This window comes from Oncorhynchus nerka, linkage group LG2 (genome assembly GCF_034236695.1).
Source record: "Oncorhynchus nerka isolate Pitt River linkage group LG2, Oner_Uvic_2.0, whole genome shotgun sequence".
NCBI lineage: Eukaryota > Metazoa > Chordata > Actinopteri > Salmoniformes > Salmonidae > Oncorhynchus > Oncorhynchus nerka.
Genome location: NC_088397.1, coordinates 34161435 through 34173458, shown reverse-complemented (window position 1 = coordinate 34173458; position 12024 = coordinate 34161435).

Genomic DNA, 12024 nt, shown 5'->3' with positions numbered 1-12024 from the left:
GGTGGCCACACCAGATACTGACTGTTACTTTTGATTTTGAACCCCCCCTTTGTTTAGGGACACATTATTCAATTTATGTTAGTCACATGTCTGTTGAACTTCCTCAGTTTATGTCTCAGTTGTTGAATCTTATGTTCATACAAATATTTAAACATGTTCAGTTCGCTGAAAATGAACGCAGTTGACAGTGAGAGGACGTTTTTTTCCCTGCTGAGTTTGGAAAACTCCCGTTCCCCCAAAAAACGAAGTGCAACACAACGAATCTGTTCCGTACTGACAGCATGTCCACGATGTGTCATATGAATGATATGGAGGCTGAGAATATTGTTCAGATGAATGATCGATTGTGCAGAAAAATGGATACGCTCAAACAGATAATCATCAGGGAATGGTAAAACATGCAAGCGGAGTCTGATCACCCTCTTCCCGACTGATATTTATGCAGAGTATTTGTGCTTCTATATCAACTGGCTCTTCAAGAAAAGGACACGCCATGTCTGACACCACCTTCAGTCTGCAGGCTTCAGATAAAGAGAAACTCGGGGTTAGTTGAAAACCTACCAGCGAGCAGGTTAGCTTAACAGAGTATGTTGCCATAGTGACTGACTCGGAGTTAAGCTGAACTGGCTTTGTGAAACCGACAACTCAGGTCAACTGAGTTTTCACCAAACCGGCTTTCTGAAACGGGGCCCAGGTCATCTGATAAAGCAACATCACTCTCCTTATTGGTCAATAGCTCTTACACAGCCTGGGGGTGTTTTTTGGGTCATTATCCTGTTGAAAAAGAAATGATAGTCCCACTAAGCGCAAACCAGATGGGATGGCGTAACCAGCATGGCTACCACAGCATTCTGCAGCGATAAGTGTGCCTCGAATTCTAAATAAATCACCAACTGTGTCTCCAGCAAAGCACTATCACACCTCCTCCTCCATGCTTCAGTGGGAACCAGACATGCAGAGATTCTCCGTTCACCTATTCTGCGTCTCACAAAGACACGGCGGTTGGAAACAAAAATCTCAAATTTGGACTCATCAGACCAAATGACAGATTTCCACTGGTATATTGGCCATTGTGTCTGTTTCTTGGCCCAAGCAAGTCTGTTCTTCTTATTGGTGTCCTTTAGTAGGTGTCTCTTTGCAGCAATTCGACCATGAAGTCCTGATTCATGCAGTCTCCTCTGAACAGTTGATGTTGAGATGTGTCTGTTACTTGAACTCTGTGAAGCATTTATTTTGGGATGCAATCTGAGGTGGTGTTAACTCTAATGAACTTATCCTCTGCAGCAGAGAGAACTCTGGGTCTTTCTTTCCTGTGGCTGTCCTAATGAGAGCCAGTTTCATCATAGCGCTTTATGTTTTTTGTGACTGCACTTGAAGAAACTTTGAAACACACATATACACATATATATACACATACATACATACATACATACATACATACAGTAGGGAGAACAAGTATTTGATTACCTGCCGATTTTTCAGGTTTTCCTACTTACAAAGCATGTAGAGGTCTGTAATTTTTATCATAGGTACACTTCAACTGTGAGAGACGGAATCGAAAACAAAAATCCAGAAAATCACGTATGATTTTTAAGTAATTAATTTGCATTTGTTTATATCCACTGTAAGTAAAGCAGGCTGATCTTGACTTAAATATTGACTTACTGTATGACTCCCATGCTTCTGTTTTCTTACCATGTATTGTATTCATAAAGGCTGTGTGTTTTCTACAATAAGTTTCTCTTCACCCACACATGCTAAAGAAGTTTGTATTGTGTTTGTCAGTGTAAATTGATTGGAAAGGGGTATAGAGAGCACTGTAGTGGAACATTTTTCTGTTTGTACTTCTCACTGTCTTTGCATTTGCACAGCAGCTGAATGCTTCTAGATGTAATATGTTAGCATTTGCGCTACACCGGTAAGCATGCATGTTTGCCAATCCGTATAGTAGGGCTGCACGATTAATCGAATTCAGATCGAATTGCAATATTGACATGTGCAATATCCATATCGCAAGAGGCTGCGATTCTCCTTTGACACTCCATTAATATAACAAAAACTATACTATGGCACCTCTTCCAATGAGCAGCGCTAGCGTTTCCCAAACTTGGTCCTTGGGATCCCAAGGGATCATTTTCATTTTTACACTAACACTACACATCTGATTTAAAATGATCAAAGCTGGATGATTAGTTGATTATTTGAATCAACTGTGTACTGCTAGGGCAAAAACAAAAAGGTCTACCCCTTGTTGTCCCAGAGGAGGGAGTTTGGGATACCCTGATTGCTGACCAAGCGGGCTCTCTCAGTTTTTGCATGGCATGCACATGCCGGCCAATCACAAGTGTCCTAAGCGCAGTTAGATGCTAGAGAGGAGAGCGAGAGCTTTTACCTCAATAAACCTAGAGAAAAATGAGTGCTGCGACTGCTAATCGAGTTTGATTTGGAGCCAAAGCATTTTCAGTGGTATGGCAGTATTTCGGCTTTGGCAAACAGATATTAACCATATGCAAGTGTTGTATAAAAAGTGCTTCAGAGTTGTGACGACAACAAATGTATTCAATAACCTGAAGAACAATCCCCTACGACGACAATCCCCCCTCAGCCACAGCCAGCCACCTACATTAAACAGGCATTGATTGACGATTAGTTTTCAAAACATCCCACAGACGCAGAAATCACAGAGGCTATCACCTCCACTGAGTATACAAAACATTAAGAAAAAGCTGCTCTTTCCATGTAATAGACTGACCAGGTGAATCCGGGTGAAAGCTATGATTCCTTATTGATGTCACTTGTTAAATCCACTTCAGTCAGTGTGGATGAAGGGGAGGAGACATGTTAAAGAATGATTTTTAAGCCTTGAGACATGGATTTTGCATGTGTGACATTGAGGGGGAATGGGCAAGACAAAGGATTTAAGTGCCTTTGAACGGGGTATAGTAGGTGCCAGGCGCACCGGTTTGTGTCATGAACTGCAACTCTAATGGGGTTTTTCAGCCTCAACAGTGGTCCACCACCAATGGACATCCAGCTAACTTGACACAACTGTGGGGCGCATTGGCGTCAACATGGGCATCACACAGCCCCAAAAAAATGGTTCTTATTTTCACAGTCAGCAAAGACAGCTTCAAGAGGATGATAAACAAGCTGGACAGCACCGATACAAGATTCCATCTCCCAAGTCACCATCCCAATACTGTAAAACAAAATTAAGGGAGAAGTTGAAACAGAGCTCACACATGTTGATTATTAGGTCACTTTATTTGTATTTATTTGATTTTTTATTTAACCTGTATTTAACTAGGCAAGTCTTTATCTGGGCTCCCGATTGGCGCAGCAGTCTAAGGCACTGCATCTCAGTGTAAGAGGTGTCACTATAGTCCCTGGTTCGATCCCAGGCTGTATCACAACCGGCTGTGATTGTGCGCCGCCCTATGGGACTCCCAATTGGCCCGGGTTTGGCTAGGGGAGGCCATCATTGTAAATAAGAATTTGTTCTTAACTGACTTGCCTAGTTAAGAACAAAATCAGTTAAGAACAAATTCTTATTTGTAGGCTGTCATTTACAATGGCGGCTTACTACGAGACTACAACAGACCTTTGGTCTAGTAAAACAACCGAGTCCTACTGTACATTAGTTTGACAGTAGACTTCATTGCTGAGGAGTTTCAACTGAACGGTCGGTGCTTGCAAACATAATTGGCTACTTCTCCAGAGATCACATGGGAGAAAACATTGCTCTTGGGTTGAGAGAATGACTGGGGCCTGATTGAGGAGCAGCAAGTGTACATCGGGATAGCGGAGCAAATGTTTTAAAGACCATCGTATTAAATGGACCAGACTCCATTGTTTTGGACACAGGCTGCACCTTGCAATCGTTAGGCTACGTGCTACAGGTTTTTAAGACACTTAGACTCATATTTTCAATTATAATAATGATTGGTAAATAGGAAATATGAATTCAATGTTTGTTAATTAATGAACAAGGGCTGCGCTTATTGCACATTATATTTTAATGATCCTGTTAAAAATGTATGTTTGTTAATATGTATATGTAGGTTCAATAATCTTATCTATTATCATATGTGTAACAGTGTTGGAAAATTTTTTCATTTAGTTTTGTATTCAGTTAGCACAGTATGTATTAATTCATATGAACTCATTTTTAGAAGTGATGCTCTCTACCCTGACACTTGTTTTAACCATGTCGGATGGAATTAGGTTTTCACCTAAGTGTTTTGAAAATCACAATTCAGAATCGCAATTGCAATATCTGCCCACAAAAATCGCAATTAGATAGTTTGTCAAAATCGTGCAGCTCTATCATATACTGTACCTTCCATCCATAGGATAAGCTCTGGAGGACCTCCTCTGCTCTCCCTACCTGAACAGTGGGCTTCCTCCCTGGGGATATTAACCAGGTGACCCACCCCTACTTCTGGAGCGGGCTTATGCCAGTAAAGCTAAATCACCCTTGTGCTAAGTTAATTCCCCATAGACCAATCCCAGAGGTGTAAAATGGCTCACAGCAAGAGGAAGTCGTGGTCAAGTGTCTAGCACTATCCTCAGTAGGATTATACAGTGAACGAAAGGGCCCAAGAGTAGCATGGTCCCAGATATGTTTGGTGTAACAATGACCATAGGAGTTGGCAAGGCAACACAAACAGATCTGGGAATACGCTAGCTCAAGAGTCTCCTTAAAACAAAATTATGTCATAGGGTCCCCATGGACTCAAATGCCCCCCCCCCCCCCCGCTTGATGCCCTCTCTGGCGCTCTCTCTGGGTGAAGTCTCTTGGTCTGACCCCAGTGTAGGTTTAAGCCCACCACACACTGGCACAATGTTCGGGACCCATATGGATGACTGAGGGGGTCAGTATCCTCAGATCGTATGATTAAGGCACAAGTGGTTAAACTTTAAACTCTCCTAACCTTACCCTCAACAACAACCTGCCATGGCCCACAAGGGAATTCTGTTATGGGACAGCAGGATTAAAGAATGTGCTTACTTCACACTCTAGATGCTGGCTTGACACTATTCCAGCTCCCGCCTGTATTTTAACGATTTAAGGGAAACAACTGAATGCTGAGAGGGAAATGTCACCAACAGCCTTTCTCATCTTTTACAATCAGGCCAGTCATCTGTATTTTTCTTCCACAGCCGAAGTTGTAAATAATTTCACAACACAGCAACGGAGAATGTGATATTAAGATAATTAACTTTTTTGCAACAGCAGCAGCTTATTTGTATCCTTGGGCATTCATCAATTGTTGGCTGTTTGTACTATTGCTTTGGATATTGTGTGTGTGTGCCTGTGTGTTTCTGTGTGCGTGCCCCGGCAAGTGCATGCATGTGGACGGGGGGCTGTTGGTGGAAAGTATCCAAATATTTTTAGATCAGTGGGACAAGGTTACACCCACTGCCTGAAAATAACTTCTATATAACTTGATAGCATGTAAACAAACGGGTTATTCCTAAATACTCTGCTGCCCTTGCTAACACAATCAGTCACCTCCAGAACAGCTGGCTAGCCTCTCAATCACTGACCAATCAATGAGCTGTCCTTCATCTGACATAGCCATTAACGGCCTCTTTGTCTTTCCTTAATGTGACCACAAGAGTGAATGATGAATGAGGGCCTATAGATAGAGATACAACCCATAACAGAGACCCACAGCAGCAGGGACATGGATGATTGACAGTTAAGGGGGTGGTGGACCATTCTTGATACACATGGGAAACTTTTGAGCATGAAAAACCCAGCAGCATTGCAGTTCTTGACACACTCAAACTGGTGCACCTGGCACCTATTACCATACCCTGTTCAAAGGCACCTACATCTTTTGTCTTGCCCATTTACCCTCTGCAACAACTAACAAGGAACTTTGTTCCGGTACGCTGTCTTTTACTCACCGATCATTTGGACAAATCACGATTTGGCCTGTACACTTACCCGAAACTGCCTCTGAGTTTCTGTTCAGAGGGTTGGAGACTGTGCTAGTCCTGTTAGTACATTTTCTAATACATCTCCCCCAGAACTTAATCGATCATCTGATGCAATTACGCAAAATGTTAGTTCTGGGTGTTCATTGGAAGCTGATAATGAGTATGGGGTGATTCTCATTCAAATCAATCCCTTTAGAAGTCCATCACTGAGGACCTATACTCCCATCTGCTACCCTGAGCATGGCCTACCCAACCCAGACACAGTGCATGTATGGCTGGGGTAGCTACCTAGGGATGACATGGGTTTCCAATGTTATTCTGTGAGGCAGTGTGTGCCCCACATAACCTTTTAGAAAGTAATAGTAGGTGGGCATCACTCACTTCCTCATCCAACCATGCCTCTCGGAACACAAGGCCTTGACACAAGATGACCAATGCTTTGTGGACTGCTGGTGTCTCCAGCCTTCCTCCACCTATCCTTCACCACGTCTCACTTTTCCCTTCAGTGCCTCTCTTTTCCCTTCAGTGCCTCTCTTTTCCCTTCAGAGGCGAGGAGAAAGGAAGCGAGGAATCAAGGAAAGGCCAATGAGATTGACCCAGAAAAGGCTGCAGACACTGCATATGGCAGCCGTACGCGCTTTAATCCACCTTCCAGTCACGTCCCAGTCTGGCTAGCTGTATACCTGACATCAGTAAACGCTAATCAGACATGAAAGCAAATATATAAATGACCCAGCCACTTGAAGAGGGGCTGCAGACTAATTGGCACTGATGTATCCATGTGTCAGTCATGTCTTACAGTGATTAACTGTTAATAATTCAGTAATTATGGTGCTGTGATTAAATGTTTGCGGTGACCCTGTCGTCATGCTGTGCCCGAAACATGAATCTCTCATTTGCGTCACAAGTCTCTTATGATTTCACGGTTCTTTTAACAGCTTCATAATCATTTAAGAAACATTAGGTGGACAGTTTAAGTGTTTCTCAGCAGAAGTTCTAACTTGCGCCACCATCTTGCCTATGCTGGTTGGTCCTTGGCTAAAGTAGGATGCTGTTTCAATGTCATTGTGGCTGCAGTAACTGACCTTTATGCCCCCAAATACTGCACCTCTCACGGCTCCACACCAGATGGGTGCAACACTGTGAGGAAAGGGGGCCCCCTGATTTGAATATCAGATGGGCTTGCCTGGCATAAACAAAATACTTGTTTTGAAATATCATCTGGGCTTAATGGTTATTGAATGTAGGGCATTGGTTTAAATGACAACTCATAACCTGAATATGTAAAGAATACATTAGTGAGTGTACATTAGTACATTAGATGTAGTTAGATGGGTACAATAGATGGGATTTTCGGAAAGAAGAAGGCTCAGGACTATTCAATGTTCACCATCCCCTTTTGAGGAAAACAGCACTTAGCCTTTTTCTATACATATATTTTATGAGATTGGAGAACACATTGGAAGGGATCTTAGAGGGAGGGATCTTCCTCCTTACAGACTCTTTCCAGATCCTTGATATTTTTCGGTTTGGGCTTATGGACTGCCCACTTCTATTCAAACCACAGGTGTTCAATGGGGGCAAGTCGGAGGACTGAGATGGCCATTGCAAAACGTTGATTTTGTGGTCAATTAACCATTTCTTTGTGGATTTTGATGTGTGCTTGGGGTCATTGTCTTGCTGGAAGATCCACTTGCAGCTAGGTTTCAGTCTCCTGGAAGAGAAACCAGGTTTAGGTCTAAAATGTCCTGGTACTTGTTCAACTTATTGTAGACATTAACAAGGGACCCAGGACCAGTGGAAGCAAAACAGCTCCATAACATCAAAGATCCACCACCATACTTTACAGTAGGCATGAAGTTATTTTTTACATATGCATCCTTCTTTTTCAAGGCACAACCAACCACTGGTTTTGCATGGACAAAGAGCTCTATTTTGGTTTCATCTGACCAAAGCACCCAGTTCCAATCCAAGTGCCAATGCCGTTTAACAAATTCCAGGCATTTACAACAACAAGAATTATGGCAACCATTCCAAATAGCCTATTAACATGGAGGTGGTGTCTAATTATAGGTATTGAGACTTGGTGACCCCAAGATATGACCAAGTTCTGTAATTCTCCAACTATGGCCCTTGGACTTTTCTTTAACTTCCAAACCATCCTCACTGTATGTATGCGTCCTTTACCAGGCAAGTTTACCACTCTTCCAGTGGTTTTAAACGTCTTAATTGTCGCCCTAATAGTGGTAAGAGATTTTTCAGTTGTTATTATTGCCTGATTTATAAAAGTCACAAACCATTCTTCTCTTTTTTCATTGAGTTCTTTGCCTTTCCCAATGGTGATGGAAGACAAAGGGATTTCATGTGTGTTACCTCATTTTTATACTTTCAAAATAAATAGAGTCGCACACGCCATATAAACTCCCAGTAATTTATCGGGTGACCCTGAAGAAGGCACAGTGATGGTGACCCTGAAGAAGGCACAGTGATGGTGACCCTGAAGAAGGCATAGTGAAGCCGAAACATTGGTAAATACCCAATAAATTACTGGGAGTTTATATATGGAGTGTGCAACTCTCTTTCTTTTGATAGTTTATAGGTTATTCGCCGTTAGCACCTCCACACAAAATAATCTTTCTGGGTCTGCGCCAGCTCATGTTTTTTATTTTACATAATTTTTATACCCCAGTGAAACTGGAAGCCATGGAAGGCCACATATAGCATTTCCTTAAAATGAGATTAACCTAAAAAAAAGTTGAATGTTAATTCAGATTTAATGTTTTTTATTTTATTTATAAAAATCTTTAGAAGCTCCAATAATACGCTCACATATGCTCTGTGTAATTAACGTACACACACATACACACACACACAGTGCCACTAATCCAGTTTTCCAGTTTAGATTGGAGACCAATCGACTTCCTGAAACTGGGGGAGATCATTTGGTTATCAGGGAGGCCCGGTAAACTAATCCTATGCATCGAATGAAAACAAACAAGCAGCATCTGAAATGGCACCCTTTTCCCCATGTAGTGATCTACTTTTGAGCAGGGTCCATATAGGTCAAAAGGCTACGTCTGAAATGGTCGTATTCCCTGTTTGCAGTTTTGTAATATGATCAATGGGCCCCACCCCCGGTCGGTATTTCGACCAGGCTTAGCACAAGTTTAGATAGCTGGCCCCCATCTAAAATGTTTTAGCTGACATGGGCCAATTGAGTGACTGCTGATGCACAACCACATTTAGAAATTGCACATTGTGTATTCCATTATTCTAACTCTCAACAGTAAGTTGAGACCGACTGAGCCCCCCCACCGCAGGCCGCCGCCAGTTGCTCATTCCTGCACTATATAGTGCACTACTTTTGAGCAGAGCCCATATAGATCCCTTGTCAAAAGTAGTGTATTATATAGGGGATATGGTGCCATTTCAGACACAGCCAAAGACAGGGCTCAGCACACGGACACAATTCAAATGCTTACATTAGTCCTAAATTAGTCCATATTCTTGTATCACCCTGGACCTGCAATACTCTGAAATGTTAACCACATAGTTACTTACAGCATATTACTACCAATCTTTGGCTGGCTATAGCTAAAGCCCCATGAAGGGATGCTCATCTAAATAGCCAGACCCTGCTTGCTTCCCCTGGCAGAGGGACTTTGCTAACCGTGCTGGCAGACTGTTAATAGGTGCCTTTCGATCTCATTGACGGCGGGGGGGGGTCAGACACGCTAGTGTCAGGATTTATTACCCGCCTGTATTGAGTGGTCCCTAGTTCCCCTTATAGCTTTCCTCCCATTCCGCGATGGTGGAGATGACCAGTGATTAGGCCGTTGGCTGCTACGGACGGCCACCGCTGAGGTGAGGTTATTTCAGGGTTGTTGTTGTTTGTTGCTAGTTGTTGTTGTGTAAGGGGATAAGATCCCTCGATGTCCTGTCTGTTTGTCCGTCTGACTTCCGAGCACCTACATATGCGCACATGCACAGACACACATAAACACACACCTCACACCGCACACACACACTGCACACACACACACACAAATGGAAAAGGAGAAATAATGTGCTTTTGCCCGCTTATTATTTGTATTATTTATTTGTTATCATGATCTTTGAACTCTGAGCTTTCTATTTTAGTTTTTCATTCAAGTTATTTCCATTCCATTGGATGGCCCTTTTCCATCTTACAACAAAATGTAATCCAACTCCTTATGATCTTCCAATGCAATGTCATGATACAAAAACGACTTATTATAAAATAAGTTATGATATTTCTACACTGATTTATGTTTCTCTCTCTCTCTCTGCATCCTCTCCTATGTTTATTTACACTACACAGCTCTATTAGTTTCCACACTCCACTTATGTCAATATCCCAAACACATAACATGATATTTAATTGAAGAAATTAGGATTATGGCAGGCTAGCCCTATCAGGTCCTGCTCTCTAATTTCATGTGAAATTCTGCACCGCTGAAAAACATTGACAAAAACAGCCTGTCTAGTGGAATGCAAAAGGGCTTAAAATGATCCTATCTAATCATACCGAAATAGAAATACCACCGAGCCAAAACAGGCGGTTTATACACAACCTAACGTTGACATAATCCACATTTCCTGATATACTACAATAGCTAGTGGGAACATGATTCTAGGGCCATTTTAAGCTCAATCGGATAGGGAAAACACTTTTTGTATGAACTATAATTGTTTCCCAAATAGGAGAAAAGCATGATCTTATTGTAGTCTAATAACCAGAGAGGAAAAACAGACTCATGTATATACCATATCATAGGATTGGTATGTACATGCAGTTACTTTTACTTGATTGGTATCACTTTTACATCAAATTTTATTTTTCCCATTTTGATAGGAACATAGCTGTGATTCAGAACACAGATAGGGGTAACATATTGATAGTGTACTGGGCAGGAACTTAGATTATAGGCTTCGCATACACAGTAAGGTAGAATATCAATGAACCTAATTTGGGATCTCTATTGTTTCCCAAGGGTTTTGCTTAGTCAATCACGAAGGGTTGGGGATTTGCAATTGGCCACAGACTGCATGAAATGCAAAGAAAAATGAGTAAATAGGATGTCACGAAATGGTCGCCTAAAGTGTCATGGTCCCCTGGAGGTTTTGTATAGTTCCCGGTTGGTCATGGGATGTCCCCGAAAACATTGTTTAGGTCGTTCTTGGGACATTGTGTCATGGTCCCCTGGTGGTTTTGTCTAGTTCCTGTTTTTTCCCGGGGACGTCACCTAATGGTTGCAAAGAAATGTCCCGCCCCCCGAGGGCACGCACACCATAGTTTCATTACACATCATCCCTTTTTACTGTTGCCAAGCCCATCAAGACCCTGATTGGTGAACCACTGATCCAATCACAGCTCTTTGTCTTTTGGCAATACTAGGGACCCCCCACACACACACACACACACACAAACAGTGCTTTTAACATACAGTGTTTATATTGTGTATATTTATTCATACAATGTTTATTATTTAATGTGTCCGGGATTGGAACTCATAACCTCTTGGTTCACGGCATCGCCGTGGTTCATGGCATCGCGCCATGAACCTCTTGGTTCACTGCGCCGAAACCCTTAAGGGACCTAATGGGAACGTCGCCCAATATTCTCAGGACTTCTCCTGTATGCTGGGTAATCATGTGGATTTATGTATTGTGACAGGTGGTGGGGAGGCAGAGCAGAGCAGCTGCATCTCTTAGGCAGATGGCACACTATTCCCTAGTGTAGAACTTTTGACCAGAGCCATGTACTATATAGGGAATAGGGTGCCATTTGGAACGCAGCCCTCATGCTACAGCTGTGAGGCTTACAGGCCCCTCTCTGCTCTATTCAGCTCTGTGATGATTACATGTATTGGGTTAGCAACATCATGGATGATCATCATGGCAAGACATTCCTCTGTGCTCCCTCTTCTATGGCTTTGCCTGGCAATCACCCAGAGAGGAGTATATTCAAATCATAAAAATGATACCACATACAGTACCAGTCAAAAATTTGGACACACCTACTCATTCAAGGTTTATTTTTTACTATTTTCT